The sequence below is a fragment of the Hyla sarda genome, chromosome 7, assembly GCF_029499605.1.
Source record: "Hyla sarda isolate aHylSar1 chromosome 7, aHylSar1.hap1, whole genome shotgun sequence".
In the NCBI taxonomy this organism is placed as follows: domain Eukaryota; kingdom Metazoa; phylum Chordata; class Amphibia; order Anura; family Hylidae; genus Hyla; species Hyla sarda.
Window position 1 is genome coordinate 197436843 of NC_079195.1, and position 14553 is coordinate 197451395.

The following is a 14553-nucleotide window of genomic DNA, read 5'->3' on the forward strand; positions in this document are numbered from 1 at the left end:
GGGGGGGGGTAATTGGGCGCCATATTGGGTGGGGAGTAGGAGGTGCTGGAGGGCGTGAGATAGAGAATAGTAGACTATAAAATCTTCATTAATATCACTCCTCTTCAAGTCATTTTTTTTTCCTACCACCTGTTTGCGGTAGTCGGGAAAGCCGAAAGCAGCCGAGGCGGGGAAGTTACGCTATTTGCGTAACTCATATTAATTTTAATAGAAGGTACGCAAATAACGTAGCCACGCTGTTTACGTAACACCCAGAGTTACGTAAACAGAGTACGCTTTTTGCGCAACTACCATGAACGTCAATAGAAGTTACGCAAGTTCCGTAAATTCTCCTCTTCGGCTACTTTCGGCTTTCCCGCTAAGTAACGAGATGGGACATCCTATTGGTGGAATTCAGGCAGTCCGGTGTGCCCCGCCCCTAAGTTTTGACGTCACATCCGGTATTTTGTAGCATATATAAACCGCAGACGCGGTCTTGAATAGTCCTCTTCGTCCCTTTCTCCGTGGTGAGAGGTAGGTGTGCGCTTCAGTCGTGTGTGCTGGGGCTTTCACCATTCAATATCATTATAACTTTATTAGTCTCCTGTAGTGGTGACATTGCTCTCTATCTGCTGCTTCGTTGCGCCTTTCCTTTACCAGGATGGCTGTGGATTCTGCAGGTCCCCTACTCGGTAGCTTGTCCGCCATGTTTAGACGGCCATGCTGTTTAACCCTTTACGAGGAGCTGCTCTTAGTCTTCTTAGTAATATTACAATTTGCTATGAATTGTGTGATGATCTTTGCCTGGATGTGATGAAAATTATGTTGGTAGGGACATCTGAGAGAATGATGAATACCAACGTCTCTGATCAGGCTTTAACCTTGGTTATTTAAGTACAACTCCCATCGTGCTCAGGGCATGCTGGGAGTTGTAGTCTTGCAATGGCTGCAGAATGACATTATGTATTTTAAATGTAACTGGGCTCCAAACTGCCTGGGATCCTCTGTCAGTGTTTCCCCCAACCAGGGTGCCTCCAGCTGTTGCAAAACTGTCCCAGCATGCCCAGATAGCTGAAGGCTGGCTGGGCATGCAGGAAGTTGTAGTTTTGCAACATCTGGAGACACCCTGGTTGGGGAAACACAGAGTTGGAGTTTTGCAGGAAGAACAATTATGACACTAGTCATGACTAACACTTGTCTTTCTGATTATTATTATTTTTTTTTTTTTGCAGGTATCTTGGTGAAATGCATTCAGAGATCTTATCAATGATGTAAGTTTGGCATTAAGAATCGCTGAAGATCTAGCTACTCCATGATCATAAATTGAGTTATACTCCTATCCACAGCATTGGGGGGGAGGGAATGTGTAACAGTGAATCAATGAGGGACTGACTATGTGTCATGAGAATGGAGGTTTTGAGATCTGTTTTTTGGGGGGTGGGGGTTAGTACTTAATTAATCTTGAGTGAACACCTGGTGTACTCAGTAAATGTGTTCTGCCTTGTGAGGGGCTCTACACTTAAAGGAGTACTCCTGCTCTGTCCTGCCCAGGCTGCAAAAGAGAAAATTAAAATAAACAATCCCTCACCTTCCTGGGTTCCTGTGGAGTGTCACTACAGCTGATCGGTCCTTCGGTCCATCCTCTTCATACTTCCGTGTGAACGAGGAGTCACATGGCGCTCAGTCTACTATGGGGCGAGGCAGAACATCGTGGCGGTCGGTGATGTGAGCGAATCGTCACATGGCGCTCAGCCTATCGCCGGCCGCCACGATGTTCTGCCTTGCCCCATAGTAGACTGAGTGCCATGCGGCTCCTCGTTCACACAGAAGTATGAAGAAGATGGACCGGAGGATTGATCAGCTGTAGTGGCGCTCCACGGGAACCCAGGAAGGTGAGTGATTTTTTTTTTTTTTTTTTTTTTTTTTTTTTTTTTGCAGGGCGGGCCAGGGGTACTCTGCACCAGAGTACTCCTTTAACGGAGCCACTGAGCAAAACGTCTGAGGTGTTAAATGTAACATGGGGTTTCCCAACCGGGGTACCTCTGGCCATTGCAAAGCTAAAAGCATGCTGGCAGCTGTAGTTCTGCAGCAGCTTGAGGCACCGGGAAACCCAGTGAAGTTGGCACAATCTGGTGTTAAGGGTTTGGCAGTGTTCCTTTTCAAAGAGGAAACATGCTTGCTCCCTTACAGCCCAGTCTCTTTATTTTCTTATACTGTGTTCACTGCAAAGATTTCTGCTTGTCGGTGAACAAGTGGTAGCATAGTAACATAGTTAAGGTAGAAAAAAGACCAGAGTCCAAGTTCAACCTATATTCCTAATGAGTCTTTATGGCGTTGATCTCGAGGAAGGCAAAAAACCCTCATACTAGACTTAAAAAATTCCTTCCCGAATCCAAATATGGCATCAGAATAAATCCCTGAATTAACCTTCTGTCCATATAGATCTTGAATCCATAACTATACATGACAGTATAGTTTAGACTTCTTAGCTTCTTTTTCCTAGAATGATGGGTGTATATTGTCAGCTGCCGGAAGGGGAAGACAGAGAAGGGACTCGCTTCACTATAAACACTGCAAATGACTTAAATTGCTATTTGCAGTTGTGGGGTAATGGCCCTTTTTATAGGCGCTCTTATGAGGAAACTATTTGCTCATACAGGGTGTGTTTATTTGGGTGGGAGTTTGGTCCTGATCTAATGCCGCTGATGACTCCTATTTGCTACTCTTGACGGCCAGGATGACGAGCTAGCATACCACCAATACTTATTCTGAGGCATTAGTTACTGAGCAGCCTAACTCTGTGGACAGACTCTTCTCCTTAGTAATATTGTGCCTCTTTTCTTTCTAGGTCCAAAGTACAGTCGTGGATTGAGCCTTACAGGTAAGTTTTCTGCCTGTGATGAATCAACTTTAAAATCTGTACATGATGACTTGATATAATCAATGGGAATCTCTCTGAGAAATAATGAGGGACTAATCTTCATACTGATACAGTGTAGGAATAGAACTTTGATTTCTTTAGCACGTGCTGTTTATTTACATTGTCCTGTTTTTCTAGAGCAAGGATGATGGCTATGACCAAAGATGCCTCAACACTGGACTTACAGGTTGGTGTTAAACTTCTACCCTGAACTACTCAGTGGAGAGGGTGTTTATGGCCATTCCCCCCGGCAAATAAGGGATAAGTGTATTGTGCTGCAGATCTCCATTAACCCTATGACTACATAACTAAGGTAGATGTTGTAGTGCAACTTTATATTCCTCACGCATGGAGTCGGCAGTTTGCACGCACCCTCCATTCATCTCTATGGGAAAGCTGGAAATAAATCAGCACATCACTTGGATGAATGGAGGGCACATGTAGACACCTGCTCCGTACATGAGAGGAGCTGGGGATACCAGCTGTCACTGTCCATGATAAGACACCTAAGTGAGACTTCTCCTTTAATGTGCAACATAGAAGTTTCTCTTATGCTGTTGCACTACTGAATCTAGAAGTGAATGTTGGACATATGGCTATAGCGAAATCTATTCCACTACTAAGTTATTCCAAGACACAATGATGATTACATAGTTCAGCAGATGAACAGTGATGAATACCTTTTGTCTTTCGCTCCTATCTGATGTGTCTTCGTACCAGTGTCATAATGACTTTGTAGGCTACAGAATCTCTTCTAATGTTGCTATATTTTTACAGGTCTTATTCTGCATGCTGAGGACCTAAACTATGGACATCCACAGTAAGTATCATTATAAACTTCCTCTTAAATAGCTTTGGCACTGAACCATGTAACTAGGTTAGTGATGGGACCTTTTCATGTGATAACTGCTCATGGAGTTCTAAAACTGAAATGATAGAATGTACAATAGATGTAGCCTGTGACTCCACAGCGACCTGTTAGGTGCTGCTCATGCAAATCACCTCTTTGGGTAGCAATGGCTGATATATCTCCAGATATGCAAAGCACATGTTACTACAGGCCACTTCCATACTGTTACATGATGATGCTTTAACAAACCTGACTTTCCCATGGAGGTTTGTATTAGCTCTATCTGAATTAGCAGCTTGCCATAACTTGTTATATACATTCCAACACAGCAGTATGTTAACAATTGTATCCTGGCGTAACACTTTATTGCCATTAGTTCTAGCATGCTGCACCTTCTTGCTAGATTCCAATTATAGCATTTAATATACAACTTGCAGCATTAGTTTCTGTATAATACCTTCTACTTATGCTTTTGTTTCTACTTCTAGACCTAGTCACTAGTTTCTGGTCACTTTATGGGACTGGCGTCTTACAACATGGGTGAGTACAATGCAGCAACAGTTGTCAGGATGTCTTTGTATTGGCAGCTTAGTCATATTAAATCTTGCTGGCACTTGCTGTGGTCTGTAAATGATGATTTTTAAAGAATCAGGTCTCCAATAACTTTGTGAGGATAACTTGACCCACACTGACACAGACCACTGAATATTACACTACAATGTCATTGCTCAGCGTATTTATCTCTAAACGGTGTTGTTTTCTGTCTGGTTTTAGGGCGGTCTCTTGGAGGACCTGCAGAGAATGCAAAGACAAAGGAAAATGGTAGGTAATTCTGATCTCTCACACAAGCTGACTGTACACATTTGGCTTGTCGGGTATTTCTTTAGATCACCCCAACCTAGCATGTATATCAAGAGTTATTGGCAGTCACCTCTTGGTAGTGCTCGAACAGTGCTCTATGCTGACACCTCTGTCTTTCTCAGGAACTGTCCAGAGTAGGAGCAAATCCCATAGCAAACCTCTCTTGCTCTAGACAGTTCCAGTCGGCAGAGAGCACTGTTAACAGAAAAGAACAACTCTACTTCAGCAGCTAAGTACTGGTAGGATTAATATTTTTAATAGAAGTAATTTACAAATCTAACTTTCTGGAGCCAGTATATATTGAAATTGTTTTTCACTGCAATACCCCCTTTACGTTGAAATCGGTAAACACACAACCAGAACTAAGTTAGAAGGATCAGTTTGCTTAGTCTGGGTTAAGACTAGTGTCTGCAGAACTTTCCTCCTGTAAAATGAAATCCCAAGCAAATATGCAGGGTTTCTAAGTGTTCTTGAAAGGGCAAGATTCTCCTGTCTGTACAATATCTAGGTCTAGTGTTTGTCATGGAGGGCCATGATGTGTGGATAGTGTACATGCTGCTATGCATGCCCTGACTATACTAACTACATCCACTAATCCAGAACACACGTAATGTTGGGGGTTATTAATGATGCTTCAAATGTCTGACCTGAATTTTGTGTGGACAAACCTAAATACTGACATGACCCCTGAGCCTTAGTAATGTCTTACTATCATAACTGGCACAACTAACCACCTACTTTCTCTAACTATAGGTCCTGAATGCGTTGCTTAGCTGAACCTGGTAAGTCTCTTTTCTTAGTATTACTGCTTTTCAATCTTAATCTTGGTTGCAGTGATGAAACTGATTCTGCCAGATGATTAAGGATGATATTATCTTTAACCGTTCCACTTTTTTCTGAGAACCTGCCAGTGTAAGATAAGGGACTTCTATGAAATGCTGAACACTAATCCTCTTCCCTATACTCTTTTCAGGTCAGCATAATGTGAACACACAACTAGGTAAGACATTGGTTTAACTCTGTGGCTGAATTGATAAAGGGTTATATGCAGCATAGAGATTGGCACCGGGTATGTAAGGCAGCTACTGCTGATAGGTAGAGCAGGTTTTACTAACCAGCATGCCTCCAGCAGTTACAAAACCACAGCTCCCAGCATGCCGAAGACTCTCCAGACACGCCTAGCGTTGTTGTCTGGCCACAGCTGGCAGCACACTGGTTAGGAAATGATGAGGTGGATGAATGTTAATATACTGCAAATCTCTAAGGTTGGAATACCACTTTAAGGATCTGGTATTTGCCTTGAGTTTTGTTGGAAAAACATTGCTGCTTTCTTCCAAAAAACTGCCACCAGAGATGCTATACCCTACACAACCTGAGGCTGAGCAGTGGTGGTTCTGAATGAAAGCAGCCATGTTTGTTCCTGGATAACACTGGAATGTCCATAAGGTACAGCAGGGATATCTGCCAGTTTTGCAATAGTTGTGATTAATCTAATGTACGATGTTCCTATAGTTCAGGATATTTGGAGACACTATGATGATCACATAGTTCAGCAGATAAACAGTGATGAATACTTTTGTCTTTCGCTCCTATCTGATGTGTCTTCAGAAATGTCATAATGACCTTTCTAGGTTAAAGAATCTGTTCTAATGGGAGCCTTTTTTTGTTTAAAGGTCTTTACTCTACAAGCTGAGGACTTGGGCCAGTTGTGACTTCTACAGTAAGTATTTTTCAGGATACTCTTCCATAGCTGTTGGCACTTAACCAGACATAAGGTTACTGCCAAGGCCTAGAAGAGGCAGAATACGTGGAAATTCAGACATCTCAATTAGTCTTAAAGGAGTAGTCCAGGCCAGAAATCGGATCTCCCTATCCGAAGCTCTCTGGTCAGAGCACGTGTCTACATTACACAAAGCAGCAGTCGACACGCCCCCTCAATACAGCGCTATGACAGAGCTGGAGATTGCCGAAGGCAGCACTTCTGCTCTCTTAAAGAGTTGTATTGAGGGGGTGTTTTAGCCACTGCTTCGTGCGGTGGTAAACACCCCCCCCCCCCCCCCCGCGAGGCTTCCGGGAGACTGCAGGGGTCTTAGCAGTTGGATCCCTGGTCGTTCAAGACTAGAGATCTCCTTTAAATGCCTTGCTATGCTAGGGGCTGCAGTGTACACAATGATACTGACAGTGTATATTGTAATCTAATGCATGAGACCTATCAATACACTGGTGGGAGGCTGTCACTTCTAGCGGCAGTCATTACTAAAGAAAGCCGTGTACGTTGTGCAACTATAAATACCCAGCCGATTCTCCTGAATAGCCTTTTAGTAGCTTATGTAGCCAGGTTCAGACTGCTCTGTAATTCCACAGCTGGAGGAGTGTAACATCCCTGTGTATTTTACTCATTGTAACATCTGACATAAGCCGATGATGGTTCAAGAGTAGTGGACAGAAGTGATTTCTGACAACATAGAAAAAATACTGAGGCTTATGGTCATGGGGAGCAGGGATGTGGACTCATGGGTCTTAAATACCCTGGCATTGATGGGTACTGTTGCATGTAGCTTGTCAGTGTCCTATACAATGAACTATAGTTGACACCTCCGTTGGATATGTAGGTGCACGCTGCTATTGCAAAACATACAAAGGTTGTAACAGCCGCTCACACTGCGGCACATCAGCACTGTACATATGCAATAGACTTGCATTGTTGCTATATTAAAATAGAACTAATTTTGAGGCTTAGTACAGATTGTGATAAATGTACCATTACACCCCCTAATATCAGCACAGTGGTGGCCCAAAAAAAGTCGATAGAATGTTGGGGTCCTATTTGCAATTTGGCCACCTCTGTATGGTGAATGGGGAAACACGTTTTGACCAAAATACAGTAAGGGTCTGACTTACATTTATAGTTAACATTTCAGCCATGCAATTCGGTGTATTCCTTATCTACAGTGCTTGTGTCTTGGCATTTGCAGACTAGTACTGATGCCTTGTTGTACGCTTGTCAGGGTTTTCCTTTATGATTAAAAAGAAATGGATGGATATGGCTCTGGACCAATGTTTTAGGCTTATTAATATAGCTGCACACTAGGCCGAAATTATGAGCTCCTGAGAAACTGGGGCAGTGATGTTCTATTAAGCTGTGCCACTAGAACTAGAGATGAGCGAACTTACAGTAAATTAGATACGTCACGAACTTCTCGGCAGTTGATGCCTTATCCTGGAAAAGGTGGATACAGTCCTAGAAGACTTTCCTAGGAATGTATCCACCTTTTCCAGCCCACGGGAGCACCTGAAGGCTGAGCTAATTTATGCAGGAAAAGTCGTCAACTGCCGAGCCAAGAAGTTCATGACAAATTAAATTTACTGTAAGTTCACACATCTCTAACTAAACATGTTACTATACACAGGTTTCTAAGCCTCTCCTTTCTCTTCCTCTACAGTGACAAGGCCTCTAATGTAAGTACATATGATGATCTCTCACCCTCTACCACAGCACAATGATGAATTAATAAATAATCAATGGGAATCTCTCTGAATAAGAATGAAAGAGAACCTTTCTCTGATCGTGCCTCTCATCACTTGCACAGAATTTCTTGTGTTTTACCAGTGATAACAATCTGTCTTCATTTTTAGGAATTGCCTTGTCTCTGGAGGTGCAGCCCATGAGGTGAGTTTTCTTGTATTAGAGGAGTGGTCTCAAACTGTGGCCCTGCAGATGTTGCAAACCCCCCCTCACATGGCAGATGGTAACCTCAAATGTCGATATGCATTTGTAATGGGGGGGCAGGTCTGCATACAATGGAGGATGTCTGCAACAAACCACAAGTACCATAATGGCTTCCTACACCAGATGAATAGGTGCGGCTGTTGGACATTAGGAATAATATAAATGGCAATGTAGGTGCATAACTGTAGTAGATGTACAGTGACTGGCTAACCATCAAAACCGATGTAAAAATTTGATATTAGCCAGTATATCCTTAGATGGACATACCTGAGCCCGCACACAAACGCTAAGGCTTCTCAAGTGGCACAGGACCTAACACTTACCTACCTGTGCGTGATGAGCAAAACCAGGGGCTGTTGGCAACTTCAGCAGCATTAGGTCCAACACAGACTGCTCCCAGGTCATCTCCAGTGTAGTTATTCACATACAAGACAGGCCTCAGGTTGAAGTCTTGAAACATCTGCAGGGCCACAGTTTGAGACCACTATTAGAGGGTTGTGTGCAGGGAAGTTGTGCAGCACAGGAGAATGATGAATTCATAGTTCATCAGACTGACAGTGATGAACATTCTTTCGCTCCTATCTGATTTATCCTGTAGAATTTTACTAGTTTGCCCAATGTAGTAACATGTGACCATGTATGGAAGCCTTGTACTTTATCTGACATGGCCAAATATTGTGCCTTCCACGAACCAGAGTGCTGATGTATACATGGCACAATCATATCTAGTAATGCACTGGTGGGAATATAGGAAAACCGATCCTGGATTGGATATCATACTAACAACTTTATTTTTTTTTTCTGCAGCAATTACTTGGTGTTCACTTAGTGACTGGATGATTGTTTGTGGTAAGTACACAGCAGATCTAGTAGTTCAGTCAAACTGATCTCCTATGAAATCTCTTGCTCTTATCTGAAATTCAGTGATTTAAAGGGGAACTGTAAAATATCTAAAACTGCATATTTAAACATGGTTGGGGTACTTAGTGCCTGGTCACACACCTCTGACTAATCTGACATACTTGTATAGAACATAGAATAGAAGCTAAAGACAAAGGTCCCTATATCCTGTGCTAATATTGCTAGAAGACTTGTCTGTTTTCTGAGCTTCATTGGGCTCGTATTGCCTGACATGTCTTAGATCTACTAATGTGTGAACTAAGCAGTGGAATTCCCATTGAGATCAGTGGTAGGCTACTGCATTTGGGATTTCATAGTGCATGACACCTTGGCTAGTGCTGCCACAGAACAAATGTTGGGCAGCCTACCCTATTCTAAGATAAAATGCATGTTAATACTCATTACACTGGAGGTGACTGTCCAAGGCCAGTTGGGACACAGTCAGGCTTGCTGGCACTTGCAGTGGTCTGTAAATGATGAATGTAAGAATCAGGTCTCCAATTACTTGTGAGGATAACTTGACCCACTGATGCAGACCACTGGACACTGACTGAAGTGTCGGAGGCTGAGCTGCAGCATGAATGCTTCTTCCCTACAAGATTCAGTCCTGAGCACTGACCCACACACGGCAATCATCGAGGCAGAGAAGGGTGGGGGCAGCTTGGCACAGGCTCTGACACTTGAGCGGAGTGATGTAGAGCTGACGGATTCCTTGCTGTTCATTGTTAGGGGGTCACTAACCGTCTTTTCTATCTCCACAGGTCACACTTGTTGGATGCTGTGAATGTAAGTGTAATTTATTTCTCCTTCTAAATTTCTTAATATCTAAATCCTGCTCTCCCCTATAACCAGTGATGAAAATGATTCTGCCATATGAGCCAGGATGATATCACTACTAACCGTTCCACTTTTTTCTGAGGCTATAGTGTGAGAGCTTAGGGGTTAATGTCATATGGGCCTTGGTGACTTAAAGGGGTTTCCCCCTCTGTGGCACAATAGTTATAGCTTGTCAAGCCCTAATTCTGGTCTTAAATTCCCCTGATATAACCTAGAAGATATTGTAATCTGTAACCAGAATCTATGGTCTATAACCCGATCTTGTCTCGTTGTAGAGGTGCTGGAGAGAACCTATGATCCACTACAAACCATCCCATATGGTAGGTGACTAATCTCTGCTCTGATGCCTTCATATTGGGTGAAATGATGACAATTACTTTGAACTCTCTCCCTGATAAAAAGATGAAATCAAAAGTACTGACAACCCTAATGTATGAAATATTGAAGAAACAGCTATAAAAGCAAAACTTAGTTTCATATTTTTTTTTTTTATATAGGTTGAAAGAAATGAAGAACAATCTGTCAAGGAGCAGAAATATGTGTAATAAAGTGGATATTGAACATAAAAGCTGTGTTTTGTCTTTTGTCTAATAGACTGGCCTTACAGGGTTTGGCAGTCACACACTTGCAAAAAGCTAAACTTTCCTATTGTGATCTATAGCACGTCTTTGCCCCTGTCCTGGTAGATTATAAAGGGTGTCTAGTCTAGGACCCCCCCCCCCCCCCCATAGGAACCAATAAGATCGCTTAAGGCCTGTGGAAAATGAAAGTGAGCTGCTTGGTTGCTATGGGATATTCGGCAACGTTCCACAGGTTTTGCTAAACTAAGTTTGTGCCGCTTTTTGCTACATGTAATTTTTAATTCTGTGCAGAAGTCCTTGTATAACTAGACTTCACTGGGTGGACATGCTTGACATGACACCATCTGCTACTCAATCCACCCCACCCTGGAGTAATAAGGGACTAGATGCCAGGTAGATAAGGGAGCACATCAGACCCCCGCAACATTAGTGGTCAGAGCTGAAATGGTGGCGGATGATTGCCTTACCAGCTGCCTGATCAGTGCTCTAGTGATGTCACTTGGCTGTATTTGTGGTGTGCCAATCACTATACCACACAAGAGATCATAGCATTATACAGTGAATGCAAGCTTAGGTCCACTGGGAGGGACTTAAAGTGTAAAATAAGATATATTTTCTCAGTGGCTCTTCATTGGGGGACACCTTACTGATGCGTGTATGCTCTTGGCCCTGAGGTGCTGACACTAGGTAAAGTCGGCTACTTCCTGGCAGTATATTCCAGGAAATTGGGTCTGTTTTAGTAAGTATTTTTTTTGTTTTCTCCCTTTTGTTTCCCCTTTTCAGATGGGGGGGGGGGGTTCCGGAGCATGGTGCTACTTTGTTCAGACCCCCCCCCCCATATGTTAAGGGAACAAGGCATAGTGTGCACCGTTAACCCCTTCCAAAGCTCCTACCCAAATAAAACTACTTTTACCCCATTAGCATAACATTATGTGCCGTAATCTTCTAAATAACGGCCACACACTAAATGTAAACACCAAATGCTTCTCACTCCAATAATTGGTCAGCATGCTGGGACCTTCCCATTTCAATCAAAACATGAAATGTCAAACTTTAGTTCCTGTCACCAAACTAAACATTTAACATAGACACTATGCAATTTACATGCTGTTAAAATTCTCAACCTTAATTTTTAATTGGAAAAAAAAAAAACAGCCACTAGGTGTCTCTGTTCTGTAATCTGTGCAAGTCTGTTAGTTTGGTCTCCTCCTAGCCTGGCAGGAGACTATACTCGAGTCTGTGCGGGGCATGGTGAGGCACAACTCTCACAGGCTTCAGTGATGTTGTGCCTGCTGGGGAATGCCCACTTTCTTCTGTCAGGAGCTCACACAAAGGACAAGCTTTTAAAAGCTCAACTTTTTTTTATATATTAAATTTTTTTTTTTTTGGGCATAAGGGGTGTTAGCAGTAGTTAGGGAATATAATCTGAGAATCTGGTTTGACAGGTCCTCTTCTGTGTAATCTCTCAGAGGGCCAGTAGAACTGAGATTCTCAATCTTGGCACAGTTTTCCAGTTACCTGAAGAAGAGCTCATTTTAGAATGTAATTTTTGAAGAGCAATATGCATTTGTTGGGGACTCTGCAGGGAATTTTTTTGATTTGGCTGTCTGGTCTCCATCTTGCTGAGATTAGTTTGGCCTCTCAGATCTGCCTTAACCACTTAAGGACATCGCTGTGTTGTACTTATTCTTCCGCCTTCTAAAAGCTATAATTTAAACTTTCCACCTACAGACCCATATGGGGGCTTGTTTCTTGTGCCACAGACCGTAATTTGTAATGACAATAATTTCACCACAATTATTGGTGAAAGACAAAAAAAAATTTCTCAAAATTGAACAAAAACATCATTTTTGGAATCTTTGGTGACCACTTTTTGGTAATATAGCTAAATTCTGTAGCTCCCTACAATTATGATAACCAATTCATAGGTTTTTATTTTAAATATTCATACAAAAATGAGTGCATTTTCTGTATAAGGATGTATTTGGGCTCATTGGTTGTGCTTTGATATTTAATTTTTTTTTTTATATATTGGGACATTTTTGCTTCCTTAGCTTCATTTTTTCTGGTTTTCAGTGAGCGAAATACACAATGGACTTTTTTTAAGCTTACACAATTTACCATATGGCTAATGTATTTTACTAGTTTGGATGATTACCAGGGGGAGACTTATCAATGTGTAGCCTCTGTCCTAAATGTATCTAAACTGTGCAGACTTTGAACTTGCTGTAGGGTGTCACTTTTCAAAGGCAAGACAGAAGTGGTATGAATGTTTCCTGCCCCTTTAAAAAAAGGCAGCCAATAAATCTCATCCATTGCATAGTAAAGAATAAAGCACTGCATTTCAGTCACTTTTGCCAAAAGTGGTCCCTCTGAAATTGCACTCAATTTTTTTTTTCTCAACTAGCTGCACGAAAATTGCGCCAATCACTCCCCAAGTGTTTATATATATATATATATATTTTATTTTGAAAAGTGGTGATTCGAACTTTTAATGTGGAAGGGGATAATGTGTTTAAGGCTAAAAAAAAATTAAATTACAGCCATGAAGAGGTCAGAAGCAGAGGTAAGTCCTCCAGTTATCTTTACAATGAATTGTTCTTCCCCCCCCCCCCCCCCCAAAACAGTGTGGGACAATCCACCCCACTAGACCACCAGAGAACATTTAAAGGTCCCTTTTAGACTCTTCAATTGATCTAAATGGTTAAACTGGGGTCAACTATAGAGCCGGCTTGAGTCAGGAGCCTTCTCCATACATCCTGTGCTGCACTATGATGGACTAGATCTGTTGTCATGATGGGGTTAAGAGCTATACTACCTCTTTTCCACTTATTGTCTGTGCATTAAAGTGAACTTTAGTGACATTTCACTCATTTCTTTAGCGGTATGTTTTATGGTATTGTGGGTAAACGAGCCACAATTTTGGAACTTCTTTAGGGGATCGGCTTTACAGTACAACAATATGCAACTTGTATAGTTCTGTTCTAAGGTTGTTTTATTTTTTTTGCACGGAGAGGCTTTTTAAATGAAATTTTACAATTAGGAGTATCCCTGGGACAAACTAAGGACCCCTGCAATCTCCTGTACAGCCCCCAAACTCTCCTGAATGGTGCATGTCAACCACACATAAAGTGATGGCTGACATGCCCCTCAATGAATCTGTGGTAGACCCGGAGCGCTGCACTAAGGAATCTCCAGCTCTCCATAGAGCTGTATGGAGGGGGATGTGTTGACCACCACTCTGCAGCTCCATAAAGGAGAGCTGGGTTGCCATCCTGGAGATTGCTATAGTCCTAATGGTCTGACACATCATTAGGATCGGGGATAAGGTGTCTATCCTGGAGTACTGGCTGATTTCAGTAAATTGGCTATCTGTGGGCAGGTAAGGGTGCCCTCTGCTGGTGATATGCTCAGCACGCTCATCCCTTCTCAGTGCTGATCGCAGTTAGGGGTTGGAGTGAGAGCCAGCTGTAAAGCACAAGTGTGTCCCTGTGCGGAGGGTTACATTCCACTACAGGGACATGGCTTTCTTCATTACTCGCCACTACAAAGTGCAAGGTGCCAGAAAGATACAGATTTATAAATTTACTTCTATATATAAATCTTAATCCTTCCAGTACTTATCAGCTGTTGTATGCTCAACAAAGTTCTTTTTTACTTTGATCACAGTGCTCTCTGCTGACACCTCTGTCCATGTCAGGAACTGTCCAGAGCAGGAGCAAATCCCCAAAGCAAACCTATCCTGCTATGGACAGAGGTGTCAGCAGAGAGCACTGTCATCAGACAGAAAAAGAAATTCGAAAAATACAGCAGCTAAGTACTGAAGGATTAAGATTTCATAGAAGTGATTTACAAATCTGTTTTAACTTTCTGGCACCAGTTGATTAGAGAATTT

At 42.3% G+C, this 14553-nt stretch overlaps 2 long non-coding RNA genes and 10 other non-coding genes across 14 annotated transcripts; 11 read left to right on the top strand and 1 right to left on the bottom strand.

The window, feature by feature from the left end:
• Positions 1–253: 253 nt before the first annotated feature.
• Positions 254–10658, top strand: LOC130282981 (uncharacterized). 3 transcript variants are annotated; one of them, XR_008846575.1, is made up of 16 exons: positions 254–513; positions 1212–1250; positions 2828–2860; positions 3038–3086; positions 3677–3719; positions 4238–4289; positions 4524–4571; positions 5364–5392; positions 5584–5610; positions 6284–6330; positions 8054–8069; positions 8247–8280; positions 9148–9189; positions 10002–10026; positions 10353–10397; positions 10575–10658. It is a non-coding gene; the product is annotated as an uncharacterized LOC130282981 (long non-coding RNA). The 3 variants fall into 3 exon arrangements; XR_008846577.1 differs by lacking the exon at positions 254–513 and adding an exon at positions 655–671; XR_008846576.1 differs by lacking the exon at positions 254–513 and adding an exon at positions 791–807.
• LOC130283689 (small nucleolar RNA SNORD74) lies at positions 779–857 on the top strand. Its single transcript, XR_008846802.1, has one exon. It is a non-coding gene; the product is annotated as a small nucleolar RNA SNORD74 (small nucleolar RNA).
• LOC130283667 (small nucleolar RNA SNORD24) lies at positions 2677–2755 on the top strand. The gene has a single exon (XR_008846780.1). It is a non-coding gene; the product is annotated as a small nucleolar RNA SNORD24 (small nucleolar RNA).
• LOC130283674 (small nucleolar RNA SNORD79) lies at positions 2895–2975 on the top strand. Its single transcript, XR_008846788.1, has one exon. It is a non-coding gene; the product is annotated as a small nucleolar RNA SNORD79 (small nucleolar RNA).
• Positions 3531–3611, top strand: LOC130283691 (small nucleolar RNA snR60/Z15/Z230/Z193/J17). The gene has a single exon (XR_008846804.1). It is a non-coding gene; the product is annotated as a small nucleolar RNA snR60/Z15/Z230/Z193/J17 (small nucleolar RNA).
• LOC130283709 (small nucleolar RNA SNORD78) lies at positions 5232–5293 on the top strand. The gene has a single exon (XR_008846820.1). It is a non-coding gene; the product is annotated as a small nucleolar RNA SNORD78 (small nucleolar RNA).
• On the top strand, positions 5438–5514 carry LOC130283688 (small nucleolar RNA SNORD47). The gene has a single exon (XR_008846801.1). It is a non-coding gene; the product is annotated as a small nucleolar RNA SNORD47 (small nucleolar RNA).
• LOC130283694 (small nucleolar RNA snR60/Z15/Z230/Z193/J17) lies at positions 6136–6215 on the top strand. The gene has a single exon (XR_008846807.1). It is a non-coding gene; the product is annotated as a small nucleolar RNA snR60/Z15/Z230/Z193/J17 (small nucleolar RNA).
• Positions 6617–8047, bottom strand: LOC130282983 (uncharacterized). The gene is made up of 2 exons (XR_008846583.1): positions 7881–8047; positions 6617–7824 (listed from the first exon to the last, which is right to left on the bottom strand). It is a non-coding gene; the product is annotated as an uncharacterized LOC130282983 (long non-coding RNA).
• On the top strand, positions 7027–7093 carry LOC130283712 (small nucleolar RNA SNORD75). Its single transcript, XR_008846823.1, has one exon. It is a non-coding gene; the product is annotated as a small nucleolar RNA SNORD75 (small nucleolar RNA).
• Positions 8107–8181, top strand: LOC130283678 (small nucleolar RNA SNORD79). Its single transcript, XR_008846791.1, has one exon. It is a non-coding gene; the product is annotated as a small nucleolar RNA SNORD79 (small nucleolar RNA).
• LOC130283684 (small nucleolar RNA SNORD47) lies at positions 10087–10162 on the top strand. Its single transcript, XR_008846797.1, has one exon. It is a non-coding gene; the product is annotated as a small nucleolar RNA SNORD47 (small nucleolar RNA).
• Positions 10659–14553: the final 3895 nt, after the last annotated feature.